The 14,486-nt window shown below is 42.6% G+C and overlaps 2 long non-coding RNA genes across 5 annotated transcripts in view; both read left to right on the top strand.

Moving 5' to 3' along the window:
- Positions 1 to 10,150, top strand: part of LOC139803557 (uncharacterized) — a 62,276-nt gene extending 52,126 nt beyond the window's left edge. The window contains exons 3-5 of the long non-coding RNA XR_011729051.1: positions 1,523 to 1,715; positions 7,931 to 7,973; positions 8,290 to 10,150. This is a non-coding gene — a long non-coding RNA (uncharacterized lncRNA). The remainder of the gene's footprint in view (positions 1 to 1,522; positions 1,716 to 7,930; positions 7,974 to 8,289) is intronic.
- A 725-nt stretch (positions 10,151 to 10,875) lies between these two features.
- LOC139803506 (uncharacterized) overlaps positions 10,876 to 14,486 on the top strand; it is a 49,399-nt gene continuing 45,788 nt past the window's right edge. For 3 of the 4 annotated variants that reach the window (XR_011729027.1, XR_011729028.1, XR_011729030.1), the window contains exons 1-2: positions 10,876 to 11,334; positions 13,418 to 13,480. This is a non-coding gene — a long non-coding RNA (uncharacterized lncRNA). Of the gene's footprint in view, positions 11,335 to 13,417; positions 13,481 to 14,305; positions 14,345 to 14,486 lie in introns of those variants that run through there. The other variant, XR_011729029.1, reaches the window with a different exon arrangement.

Raw genomic sequence — 14,486 nt, forward strand, 5'->3', positions numbered from 1 at the left:
TCAGAACTACTTGGCTCCATTATAACTCGAAATTATTATTTTGAAATGTGACTATTTTTGTTGAGCAGCTAAAAAGGATCATTTTTATTCCGTGTACGCTTAGAGCTAATACTTCATAAAAGCTTCTTCTCTGATTGGGTGACAACATATATATACACTATACACAGCTGTGAAAGGTGTTTTCTATGTAATATATGTGCCTAAGCCATATACTGAGCCCATACACTACTGAGGAGGAGAAGCTAAATCAATCAAGAGTGATTTCCAGTGAACGGTCATATCACATCTACCACCCATTTGCTCTTGGCCGGCTGAGAAATGAAGCAATTTAAACCTATTGGGTCATGGTGAAATGGGGGCCAACATCTTATCAATGTGCTGCACACAACTGAGCCTCATTTCATCTTCATTTCCAGAGGTCCATGGGCTGCAGCAGTTCCCCATGGTCCAGCAGTGTTTCTGACATTGCACGCTGCTTTCCTGGCTGCTGAGCTGATGCCAGAAGTGGAGACTGTAGATTTTAACTTTTTTTTTTTTTTTTTTTTTTTTTTTTTTTTTTTTTCATCTGCAGAAAAAAATAGGGAAGAAAACACAATCAGTCTTCAGTTATATTGTGGATATGAAAGTAAGCTTGGGAAATCCAAGTTTGCTGTGGAATATGAGATGGAAACACAAATGTTTTCCATTCACTTGCATAATGTTTCATACGATCTTGGAAATGTTCCACTGCCTGACCCTTGTGTTTTGAGATTATTTCCACATCTGTCTCAAAACCGTACCCTCCTCAAATGGACCAAGCAGTTAGTTTCTTACTTAAAATAATAATAACAAAATGTAAGAGCACCCCAAGTGTGCTGAACATCCCAACAGCTCACCCTCAGAACAGAAGAAAGCACCTGGAAAGGCTCAGCCACTGGCCCAGGCTCCCAGGCTGAAGTAAGACGCAGCGTGAGTTCCCTGTTGGGTTTTCCTGTTTCTTGTTGCTTCATATTAAATGTGAAATTCCCTATGGACCTTTTAATGGTTGCTTGGAAATTGGATGTCTGTCACCCCAGAGGGATGTATTGGCATTCTGCACCTGATTGCATTTCTCCCTTCCCCCCCACAGGACGAGTCAAAGGTTATGGTTCAGAGGAGAAGGAGTTTGTCAACAGCGAGTTCTCCTCTAGCTGAGATGAGGGTTTTTCTCTTTAATAGAATGAGTAGGTTGTGCGTGGATGTCAGTAGTTGTTTGAGGAGGTGAATTTAGGAATCTGATCCAAAATAAACTGACACAAGCAAGAAGGTTGAGACTGACCCCAAAATAAGTCATCCTAAAGATTGGCAAGAGGAGTAAAGCAAAACAAAGAGAAATGAAAAAGCTATTCAGAGGCACAAATTTCCTCCCCCATCTCTTGTTTTCTACACCTGCTTTAAGAAAGAACAAAAGGGCTTTTCTGAACTGTAATGCTTCTGAATACTGTTTTGAAAACGTCAGAAATTGAAATAATTTCAACCTCTCTTGCAATTTTGTTTTCTCCAGCGTGATGTTACCACCAGGCTGTTTCCCCACCAGGCTGTGCCAACCAGCAGTGACTTCCCCAAATGATCTGGAGTGAAGCCACCTCACCAGTTGTAGGAGTCCAAGAAAGAGTCTGCACCCTGTATTGGTCTGAGTTCCTGAGCTGCTACCTCTGCACCACAGTTTGCTCCACATACACCCGAGCTGTCCTAAGGTGAGTCCGTAGCAGTGGGATGTTGGGATGCTCTGGGTCTGTTACATTAATTACACATTTGTTGCCAGTTTGTGGCTTTGCACTGCTGCTTCCTCCAGCTCCCAGCTGGGGAATTCTGAAGAGGTCCAAGTCCAGATCCCCAGCTGGGAATTCTCTGAAGGGACCTGAGCTTATCTGTGTCAGCCAGAGTCATGATGGTGGTTCAGAGCAAAATTTCATGGCTGAATTCTCCCCAAATCCCAGCACCCTGGGGTGCTTGGTGTTTCAATGCCTGCAGTGATGATCACGCAGAAGGAGTGGGGAGTAGAGCAAGTGCCAACAGCTGCTATTGGATCCAAGCTGTTAAACTGTGACTCTGCAAGTTATTTCAATAAATCTACTGTCTTAAATTAGGGAGACAAATCTGTCCTTGGGCCTGGATGATGCTGTGGAAAACAATGATGAGCAGTTAACAGCAGTATTTCCAATTTCAAGTATTTAGAATAATCATAAGTAAGGTTTTCCAAATCTTTGAAATAATGGAATAATTAAAAAAAAAAAAAAGTAGGATATGTTTTGTTTCTCCTTTCTCAACTTTCTGGGTGCAGTTGGTTTACTTGTGAAGTAGTTCAACAGAAATACATGGTTTCTAAGCTTGCTTTTAAAAATGACACTCAGCTTCTGTCATATTCCTGTCTTCTAGATCTGAGCTTTAACAGCAAGACCAAACATTTCTGGTAAATTTATATGTGATAATAAATGCAAACTTCTTGCCAAATTCATATCCCCCACAATATGCAGGAGCATCAGAAGTGAAAAGTAAATTAAATCTGTGACTCTTTCCTAGTTCTGTACTAGAGGCTGCACAAATTTGAAGCATATGTAGCTGATAGCCAAATGCTGGTACAAGGATTTCAATCAAGGTAACTTTGCTGCTGTCAGCCAGCCAGTAACATCTACTCCATCCATCAAACTTGATCACTAAATATTCAAGATAGATAAAAAACAATTACTAAAATAGTACTTTTAAAATAGTCGTCTGGATTTCTGTAGGTTTTACCTTACTTTTTTCCCCCTCTTTTTTACTTCTAAGTTTCTCTAGTTGATTTTTGATTGTTTCTTTGAATAGTGACAGCTAAAACTTTAAAAAATGAAAGCTGAGATTCATAACAATCACTTAATAGCTGAGGCCAAGGCTGTAACGAAAGCATCAGTCATCTTGAGAGCTGTGATACATTCACTAGAATTAATAAAATCTTTAGAATTGGCAATGAAGGAGAGGTTCTCTTGGAATCAAGTTGCTCTGGCTGGATGTGATTTTATTTTAAGACCACTGTTGGGTTCCCACGGTCTTTAAAGGCTGGTACCCAAATCTGATAGACTTTCTGTAGTTTTCCTTTTAAAAAGTGCTTTTTTAATAAAAAATAGTGTTATAAATATATGGACACAGTCTTTGTCTCGGAGCTGGTTCTCACTTGGCCAGAGGTCCCCTCATTGTCAGGCTGTCCTGCACCCTGGGACATTTTTGTCCTGCTCTGTAGCATGTAGATGGACACCAGATTTGATCCTCAGTGTAAGAAGATTGTTCTGGCTCTCTGGATGGCAAAAATGAGATTCACTTGCTGTCAGCTGTAGTCATTGAACTACTATGAGCTTCACAGAATTTTGTGGAATTTGCAGGAGTTTGTCTGCTCCAAGGATTCGTGCCAGTGTTTTTAGGAAGGTTCTAAAAAAACCTGTGTATTCCAATCGTTACCAGTAATTGAGGTAGTATTGCAAAAATGTGTGCAACTTATTGACCTAACATAGTGTAAACAGCTTTTTGGAAGCCTCCTGGTATAAAATATTCCAGCTCTTGTGTGACTCTTGTGCACAAAATTCATGGAGATGATAAACTATAAAATACCAGATGGATTTCCTTTGAAACATAATTATTATCCAGGTGCAGACCCCACTTTTCAGTCAAAGATTCCCATTGTTTTATTAGAATTCTTTTAAGGGATAATATGAGCATCTTCTGACCCAAACTGTTGGTCAGTGCACAGCACAAATAGTGCTGGTGAAAAAATAGAGGGCTTCACCCCTCAATCCTCTTTGGCCACTGGCATCTTTTTCCTGAGAATGGTAATGGAGATGCCAGTTGGTGCCCACTCTGGTTGTGACTTTTCTGCAGGGGACACATCTGGCCCAAGGGAGTTGCACTGAAAATCATTTGGCCTTTGTAGAGAGCCAAGCAAGAACATTTATTTTGTTGTTTTTCCCCTTGCAAGGGAGCAGAGCAATAAAATAATAATAATAATAAATAACCATAATAATAAAGGCATAGCCAGTCTCTCCTCCCATTCTGACATGCTGAGAGCCAAAAGTCAGATCAAATGTTGAGGGTGAAGTGAGAAGGCAATGAAAACAGAGGCTTCATTCTCAAGGCAGGGCTGTGAACTTTTAGCTCTGGTGGTGCTCCCGGATGTGCCTCTTCACACTGTACACAGCTGCTGGAGGCTTCCAGGGCCTGTGGGTGGGGGGTGAGGAAAGGGGAAGAGGTGGTTTTAGCTATGCACAATATTTCCCATAAGAAATAAAGCAATAGAGTCTCACCTCACTGCCTGTTTTTCCACATAGATTGAGACAGGAATGTATTTATATAACCCTATTAAAAGGGAGCACTCAGTAGCAAACTTGGTCTTTAAATAGCTCCTGTTCTGCACACTCCAGTCGCCAAACTCCTCGATTTCAACTCACACCCACTTACATTCTCTTGACATATTCCTCAGGTTTTTTTTGTGACTTTGGGGTCAAATCCAAAACTTATTGAAAGCAGTGGAAAGACACTGAGTGAATTCAGTGGAATTTGGATAATACTCTTAGAGCTCAGATACCATGGTGATAAATGTAATAAATTACAGAGACAAAGGTGTCCCGTTTTGGGCTAGCTCTGCTTTGACAGAAACAAATTAAACTGTTGCTATTGACTGCCACAAGAATCAGTTCTGCCCCTTCCCTGGTGGCATTTAAGCAACTCTCATTTTACAAATAAGGGGAATACCTTTATCTTCCATTTATAGATAAATAAACTGAAACACAAAGCTATGTGTAAACCTGTGAGTCAGGCAGTGCAAAATAGCTAAAATTAGACCTAGATAGTGGGAAAAGAGTCTATTAGCTGCTAGCAGTGTCCTGGACTCTCCTGGTGCTACCAGGTCCTACTTGATGCCAGCAAGAGTGGAGGGCAACCAACATCCTCCTGTAAATGGCTGAGCATTAATGAACTGAGCAGTTCTTCAGAAGCAGCTTATTTTTACCACCTAGATGCATTATTTCATCCTTCCCCCCCAAGCATTCATATTTTCCCTTTGACTCCTGTTATTTTGCTTCCATTTAGCAAATACATTCTTGGCTTGTTTTGGTTTTGGGTTTTTTTTTTTTTCCCCTGTGTCCCTCCAGCCACCTTGGTTTGTCTTTTTTTTCCTTCTTTCCCTTAAAAACTTTTTTTCCTCATTCAGTTCACTAAGTGGATTTACGACCCATTTAGGCAGCTTCCAGTGGCATTTCTTTTACAGTTCAGAGGCAGAAGGGCCATAAAAAGATTTACAGTTACAGCAAGAGTTGGTTGCATGGACGTTCAAGATCCAAATTAGACAAAAGGAGCAGGGCTGTGTGAGTGGCCAGTAAAAGAAGCTTGGAAACAAAAACAAATGAAACTGCTCTTAGAGGAGGAGGTTGGGGTGGGAGTAGCGAAAGAGGAGGAAAAGTTGCCTGTTAACTTTATGTTACTATTGCAACAGCTCTGTTAATTCTGTTATATAAAGGCTTTTTTCCTCTTTTTTTTCCTCTCTCGATGTTGTTGTTGGACAGATTTCCTTTGCAAACACAAATCTCAAACTGGAGAGCAGCAGCTTCACACAGTAGTTGAGATTCCAAGGCAGATATTCCCATGATGTTGGCAGCTGTTTTATGCTGCTGCTGCTGCTGGGACTCCAGGATACAAACTCCAGAGGATAAAACCAAGTGGCTCAAGCAATGGGGCTGATCAGAGCAGGGGATGTCAGGTTGCATTGCACAAGGGTAATCTGGCTTTTAAAAGAAGTTAGAGACTGGGAAATAGATTTTACCCTCTCCCTCACTAGATTTTCCCTGCTGACTTCAAAAGAAGCAGTGCCAGGCCTGACCAAATCCATAACAAGCTGAGGCAAAATGGAGATTTACCACTGACATTAAAGGAGGCTGCTCAGAGAGAGACTGACTATAGCTGGAGTCTGCAGAAGGCTGGAGGCTGAACTCAGGCTCAGACCATGTTCCATTCTGCCAGAGCTGTGGTCAGAAACCCCTTTGGAAAGCAAGGTGGCCTTTAAGGGCAGCCCGGGAAGATGCCACCTTTGAATCTACAGGTGTGTCTGGCTGGATGGGTGCACCTGGATGGTCTGCCCTGCTGGTGGGCTGAGCTGGTTTTGATGCAGACCAGCTAAAGTTGAGGTGCCCTTTGGTCTACACCATGGCACTGCACCTGGGCTAGCCCCTTTTTTGAGGGATCTGAGCTTCACAGTTCAGGAATGATGCTCTGCTGATACAGCAACAGGGCTTGGAACTGGTGGAGCAGCAGAGGATGGTGTGTGGTGAAGGATGAGGGATGCTGTGTAAGAGCAGAGAGAGTGGCTCCAATGAGTCTGTGCTTGACTGTTCACTTTGCTGGGCTTTTCTCATACCCAGCAAGGATGTAGCATGGAAGTAATCACAAATAAGTCATGTACGTAAGCAAGCAAATACTTCCTAGTTTTGCTTTAAATGTCAATTACTTTTTTTTTTTTTTTTTTTTTAGATCGTTGGCAAGCACACTATGGTTTTGTCTTCCTTCTCATTGCTGTTGTATTTATTTTGCTACTCCTGTTTCTAACCAGCTTTGTGTTCAAAACAAAAAAAGCCTTTAGCTTCACATAGAATCCAGCACCCTTCATTTCCCAAAATTTGTTGTATAAATGCTGTCTGACTGCCTTCTGGGCTCCACTCAGTCAATGCCTGCATTTCAGAAGTGGTTGTTGTGCCTCTTCTGTGCCTTATTTTTCCTTTGTACTGACTATCATTGAATTGTTCAGGGTAACAGCAGCAGACAGCTTTTATTTCCTAAATCCTTGTGTATTGGGGAAAATAGACAAAAATACAATTCACTGCTCTTGATGTTGCTGGGTTCCTTGGAGTTTGTTTCCTTGCTGCCTTGGCTATCCTTTACTCCCTGTGTGCTCACTGTTCTCCAGTGAGATTGGTGTTACAGGTGTGTGGAGGAGGCTGGTTTTTCATCCTATGGATGAAAAAACACTCCATAAAGATAAACATTTAATCCTTGTGCTTCACTCCCATACATTCTCACATGGATGCTAACACTCGGGTTTCAGGTTATCTGTAAGACAATAAAAACAATCACAAGGCTTTCCCTACATCCCTTTTAGATACAGTGCTTCCTCTTTCAGAATTAAAATCTGCTAAGAGAAGGAGCTGTAATATTTTAGAAAGGTTTGGCTGGGGAGAGAGGGAAGAAACAGCCAGCTTTAGAGAGAGAGGCTCTAAAAGCCTGAAAAATATCACTCAAGCCCCTATTAAAATTTCAAAGCAAATTGACAATAGCCAGACAGTCATCTCTTCCCCTCTTTGCCCTCCTCCTCCCTGTGGCAACCCATGTATTCTGCTGTCCCCTCCCCAGCCCTGGCCATGTTCAGCTGGGTGCTGGGTTTGCTGGGTGCTGGGTTTGCTTCCCACAGGTTTGGGGTGCTGAGCTCTGCAGCACCTCCCCCCTGCCCCTGGCTCCCTTCTGAAGAGATGCTTGGGGCTGTGCAGACCTCAAGGGACCAGTTCTTTGGGACATGGATGGATTTCTGGGGCTCCCACTGGAGATTTTCAAGACACTGAACGGTTCCCAATTCTGCTGTGTCAGGACTGTTCCTGCCTCCTCCTTTCTGCATCCCACCCCCCCCCCCAGCTCTCACTCACGCTTCTGTCTTGTTCCTTTCTTGCTTTTTCAATAAAAAGGGCCTTGAACTTCTGGTAGAGACTTGACATATGAGGGAAAGCATTGAAAAGGAGAAGAGACTATATTTTATGAGCGATGGTTAAAATGTATTCTTGAAGTACTATTTTTTTAAAGTTGTATATGGTCTTGTGGACAATACAGCAATTTCTGTGAAAAATTCTTACAGTGGTAAAAGGCTTCACTTTTTTATTGTTTTAATTTTTTTTTTTTTTTTTTTTAGAGTGAGAAGATTGCAAATGAAAACAGTCTTTTTGCAGACTCAGGTTTGTAGTTCTGCATGATTTTTTTCTCTCATTCCTTTTTTTTGTTCTTTTCATTTTTTCCTTCCATAGTTAGATGAGAGAAATAATTTAAAAACACAGTCAGAGACTTTCAGACTTTATTATGATTCTACTTAATCAAGTTGGCAAAACCATGAAAAACATTTTGGAATTATTATGAAAAGATGTCTGCTATTGTTGAGTTTCTTTATAGAAATGAGTATGCATTTCCCAAGGTGGGGTGAGGCTGCCTTCTTTTTCTATGAAGAAAATAGAAAGGATTTTAAAAGCTAAATTTTAATGACCATCGGTGTCACAGGTCAATACAGCTGGGATCCAGCATCGGGTCTGAGGTCCTCAGAAAAGGTAAGATAATTTTGATATGGTTTGAATTGTTTTAACTCTTTCTCCCTTCTGTTTTACCATCCACTGATCACCTCCTTCAGAACTGAAAATGGATCATACTCTGCTGCAAAGGTCTTGGTTGCTCTCCCACCACCGTTCTCCATCCCACAGATGCACAGGGCAAATCCCAGATCTGCAGCAAGGCTCAGGCTGCCCTAGGGAGCTGCCTATCAGAAATGGCTTTTACTTAACCCAGGAGGTCCCCACATCCCTTCTAAGCTGTTTTTGACTGTCTTCAAGTGTGTAATGTGCTCCGTAAACAAATAACCTGTGTTTTTTTAACTGGGTCATTATAAGTTGGGTTGTGCTTCAAGTAAGGGCCATGGGGAGGAAGTGGTGGGACCAGGAGCAGAAAGGATGACAGCAGTGGCCTCAGACCCAGAGGACTGCAAGGAAGCAAAATATGGATGGCTGCCAGAATAAATGCAGAGCCTTTTGGGAAACAGTTTTGGGGCCTCATGAAAAAGTCAGAGACCAGAAGGCAAGGAAAGGCACAGATAAGGTCAGACCTCCAGGAGAGCCATTCCCCATGGGCAAGTAGCTTCAAGGAGGGTTTTCCATGGTTCCAGGTTACACGTTGCCATCTTGCTCTGTTATCACTCCTTTGATGACTTTGTCCATGGACACCAAGGCATGAGGCATTACCAAAATGAATGGAAAAATAGCAGCAACTCTGTAAATCTCTGTATGTGGTCTACCTACTGGAGCTGGAATGAGGATTCTCAAAGGCATTTGTGTGGCTAAAAGTCTGTGAGGCCTCGTCAAAGCACAATGCTGTGTTACTGAGCAACATCTGGGAAAATTCCTGTGCATGTTTCCTCCCAGGTTGATCTGCATGAGTTTATGGCCTTCTGGCTTTTTGATTAATTTTTACCTTTATATTTAAATCATCATGAAAATTCATTGTTAGAAAACCCCACACATCTCAGCTTCTTTTTACTCAGAACAGAATCAAAGACTGTTCATATTTCCACTCCTTGGTTTCTCAAGGAATTTTAGTCATTTGTAGAATAAAAAGTGGAACTAATTTCACTATGTTCAAATTTGTTTTGCAGTACTTATTATTAATTAAGCTGCAGCTTCAAAGCCTGCAGGCGGCACCCAAGAGCACTGAATGGGATGTCTCCAAGCTTTCTGTTTTTATTGGCCAGAGTCTGATCTTGGTCACATAACAAAGCTTTACTTTCTGATGGAGGTGAAGATCTGATCCTGTGTGTTAGTAAAACAAGGCTTCACCAATTACAGTTGGGAAAAAAAAATAAATCTGTCATAGCTCCTTTCTCCACAGGGTTGACGACTTCATTTTACTGTTCAGCAGCCCATGGAAGGCAGTTTGGGTCCTGGCTTTGGGAACGGGTATGGTAAGAGAGACTGGGGAGTTGCAGAGCCTCCCCCTCATTGTCAGGAGCAAGAGAAATGGCTCATGAAGGTACTGAAGCAAAATGTGCAGTTCTAGGGATACAGTAGTGATACAGTAGATAGGATATCCTGCCAAAACGCTGTCTAAGTAGCCATTAATGGACATCTGAGTTTTGCTAAATAATTAATGTGTCTGTTGTATTTTTTTCTTATAGATCTTTCAAGGAATTTAGTTTCTCTTCCTTTGCATTTAGTTTCTGTTCCCTGAAATGCTGCTTCTGAGCCTGCCTCCCAAAGTGTTTATAGACATTATGTGTAAGGCCATTTTCTAATAGTAGCTCATGTCTGTTATGGCCAAAAAGCATTTAGCCCCAGGCGTGTAACAAAAGAGATAGATACCTCTCTTTGTTCTCATGGTATAGTTTGGAAACTGAAGCATAGCCCATGAAGCAGACTTGCCAAAGGCAAGGTCCTGGTCTGGATACCAGGCAAGAACAAATCTTGTCCTTTGACCAACACAGAGGAAAACTTTATTAATAGAGATTTAAAAATGACTAAATGAACTTCCTGAATCCTAGCATTCAAGAAGTTCTGAATAATACTCTTTTGTCAGTCTTTATCCGTGAGATAATGGCTTTTCTGGTGCTGTCCATTCTGAAAATAGCAGCACCTCACCCTGGCTTTGCAAGCTCACTTTGCAGACTCGTGCAATGCAGAAATCCTGAGTGAGTTATGGGGTCCTGAAGGGATGGTAAGATCAAGCCCCTCTAGAACATAACTGCTCTTTCTCCAATTTTTTCTCTGTCTCTCTGAGGTTGGGCTTCCTCAAAGAACTGATAAAGGTTCTGTTCCTTCTTTCTCCCAGCACCTTGTCAGCTGCAGTACAGTATCTCATATTCTTATCTCCTTGTCACCAGTTATTTTCCCTGAGATCCAGCTGAACGTTTCAGCTTCAGCTTGAGGTCCTCAAAGGCAAAGAAACAGATAGAGTTATAGCACTAGTGGCTGGATGAAACAGACCCCAACAACCAGGGGAGGAAGCAGGGTTGAGTTCTTGGTTTGGCCTTTGCTGGAGGTGGGAGATATTACCTAACTTCAGCTGTAGATGTGGGTGTGCATTTGGGCAGAACAGGATACACGTGCAGGGAATTTGGAGGCAGATGTTGGATATGGACTGCTCCAGTCCTCACTGTGGAGATACAGTTTGCTGTATCTTTGCTCTTAAAAATACCAGGTAGGTCATAAAGTAAGGTGTGATCTTAGCTCCAAATTATGGTCAATTCCCTGGAACAACCCAAACCTTTCAGCACATCCGCTTAGGACAAGGTGTTCTTCCTCTTCTGAAGCACAAAGGAAGGAAATGTATCTTCAGGAAATGTTTATTTTACTTGTGGATTGTCTGAAGCAAGGTTCGACAATACCCGGAAAAAAAAAATCTTCACAAAATTAATATAAAAATAGGTGGGGTTATTGACAAAATGCACTCTTTTTATGAGCTGGAGAGAAGAAAATGTGCTGTGATGCTCTGTGCCAGCAGCCAAGGGTACAACTGGGTGACCACACTGCAGATGATGCGTGACCCATGGACCCTGTGGGCCAGGTGAGTCAGGGGAAGTTCCCTGTCCTCATCCTCAGCTCTTTGCACATCTTAAAGCAGCCATTAGGACACAGAAGGAGTGGGATACTTAGCAATATAAATGGTTACATGTTGGAAGGAGAGATGCTACTTAACACCTAACCCAGAGGGGAAAATTAAACCCCTAAACTTGTACAAAGCCTCCTTCTTTGTTCAGATTCCAGGAGATGTTTTAGACACATTTCTGCTGAGTACTGTGGCTCATGTCCCCCCTTCCTTTTTTTCAGTCCTTTTTTTCCTAGTCTGAGAGAGCTGTAGAGGAAATCTTGAAGGCAGCTGGTCTCTGGAAATGAAACCTATGAGATTTAATGCCATAACTGAAAATGAAGGAGTTAAAAAGAAAATAAAAGAAATATTTAATTTAGTTCTCTGGAACAGTACTCTGCCCAGTCTTCTCCTCCCACCTACACACTATTGATACCCTACCACAGAAAACAAACCCCTGGGTTATTGCACAAGCCCAGCCCAGCATGTCCCTGCAGTCTGCCCCAGCCCTGTAACCCCCTGCTCCTCTGGGCTGGCTCCAGCATGGTACACACAGTGAGTCTGAGCTGACAGAAATAAGCATGGAGAGAGGCTTCCACAGAAACCTCTAAATGGGTTTTAATGTCTCCCGACTGTAGGATTCCCGGAATTAATTTATGTCTGGCTTTTGAAATCGGGGACACTGTGTTAAGGAAGATGGATGCCCCTAAGAATTATTGAAAAAAGACTGAAGAGATGACAGGGGTGGTTTATGTAGCAAGCCTAGCCATGGATGCAGAGCAGTAAATGTGGTTGGTTGATTTAGATTTTTTTTTTCCAGTGGCAATGCCCATGTAGTTTATTTATTTATTTTCCCATTTCACTTCAAGGCACCTAAAAGCAACAGTCTATTTTATAAATCCCTGTGATTATGGATGTAGAAGGATGGCATTCTTGGTTTCCTCAGAGGCCAGGAGTCTATACCCACAGGAGACAGATGGGAGAAGTAGCCAGCATGGTTTCTATATTATTGCACAGAATTGCAGGAACTGGTTTTGGTTTACACCGCATGGGGGAACGCAAAGTCTGGACAGAGCATCTCCATTTACTGCTCCCACTGCAAGCAGCCAAGGCAGGATTGCTTACACTGCCTCCATGCAGTTACTGGGGAGGGAATAATGTGCCTCCTGCCCTGTAAAAAATTCAAGCAACTGCTCTGTATCAACTTCTTTCATTATCCCACTGGTAGGATACAGCCCAAAAAGATGAGAACTGCTTTAGTTACTGTGACAAGCTGGGGTGAAAGTCCAGGCTGGTTCAGCTCCTTTCTCCATTTCCACTTCAGTGCCTTGTGCCAGCAGAGTGGCTCCAATAAGTGCTGGAAAAAACCTGCCCCATACTTTCTCTTGCAGGGCAGCAGTGGCTGATGACATTCTGAGCCCCTCAGGATGTGGACAGCAAATAGGGATCATTGCTGCAGGATGAGTCAGGTTGCACTACAAAGAAAAGGTTTCTCCATAGTTTAGAGGAAGATTTTGAAAAGTAGGGGATTTAGTTTACATTTTTTTGTGGGCCACAAGGTCATCTAAGGAGTAAGAGATGGATTTAGATTTAGAGTCATCTCTGAGCTTTGAGGGGAAAAAAACCCAAAGAAACAAAAAACAACAGGCATGTTTGATTTTGGTGCTTTGCTTCATCTTCTTGCTGCCTTGGTAATGGGGCCACTTGTGGTATTGTGGGGGCAGCCCCACAAGATCTCTAACCCTTCCCTCCTCTTCCTACCATTTACCTCCTCCCCAGCCCTACCAGAGACAAATATAAACTTTCTTAAAATGAACACAAGACTCATTCCACTTGACCAAGCCTGACTTCCCAGAAAGCAAACAGAGCCAGCCAGCCCCCCCCTCCTGGAGCTGCCAGCCTGCAGGGAGGCAACCAAGGGAACCAGAGCAATCCTAAGCCTTGTGCATTGGAGAAGGAGGTCCCAAGGAGAGGAAAGCCACCCAAGGGACTTCCAGGTGTCCACTGTAGGTCAGCAATGTGACTGAGTGCTTTAATTTTCACAGTTCTTTCTTTTTTTCAGGCTCTGTTGTATCCTGGATAACTGGATGCAACCCTGCCCTGATCATGGATCAAAAGGAGCCAGGTCAGTAGCACATCTTAGAGCAATTGATAGGAGAGGGCTCTTCAGAGCTCAACACTTGAACTAATCTGAACAGTAATAGTTGATTCATTTTGGGGTCATTTTTACTATTGTATTTGCTTTTAATTAAAAGGAAAAACAGAAAAAGAAAACAAAAGCCACACACCACCACCAAACCAGTGAATATTCATTAAAAGAATGACTAAAACCTAAAGAATAAAATATGCTGAACATCTTTCCAACCCAATTTTGCTTTCAGGGTGGATTAAACTCATTTCTGCCATGCAGGGTAGGATTGGGATGTGGTAGTGCTGCACCAGCTGGCCACAACAGTGGACGAATGAGTGGACACTGGAAAGGCTTCAGTTCCTGCGTGCCAGGGCAGCTCTCCCAGACACTGGACATCCCCCCAGCACTTGTGCCAAGCCTCATTGCTTTGTCCTTCGATGTCTGGTAGTGTACTCGAGGCAGCAGAACTCTGTGGTGCAGCTGCCCTAAAACCACAAGACCAGCTGTGACCTTTTGGACTTGAAGTCCACACTTTTTCTGAGATTCTCAACCCCAGAGGCACTCCCTGTGTAATTCCCTGGGAGCAGCTGGGAGCAGGTGTTGCCTATGGTACTGAAATGATTCCCTCTGAAAGAGCATGGGAAAGAAAGGAGTGTAGACAAAATAATAAATACACCTGTAAAGGGCTCCTTTTCCTTGTTTTGGAACCTAGGTCAGAGTTATCTGATATGTCCCGGATCCCCTCTTCCTGTACTTGTCATCTTTCTCTAACTCATGATGTTTATCTGCCTTCCCTCTGCCAGGACAGGTATCTTTGATCAGGATCTCCTCTAATCCCAAAACATCCTGTGTGATTGTGTGAGTCTCTCAAGTTTCTTCATATTGCTAGAAATACCTGGGGTTTTTTTGGGGTTTTTTTGTTTGGTTTTTTTGTTTTTTTGTTTTTAAAGAAAAAAAGAAAAAAAGGAAAAAGTGTGCAGGCCTTCTTTACTCTGCACCA

This window comes from Heliangelus exortis, chromosome 16 (assembly GCF_036169615.1).
Source record: "Heliangelus exortis chromosome 16, bHelExo1.hap1, whole genome shotgun sequence".
NCBI lineage: Eukaryota > Metazoa > Chordata > Aves > Apodiformes > Trochilidae > Heliangelus > Heliangelus exortis.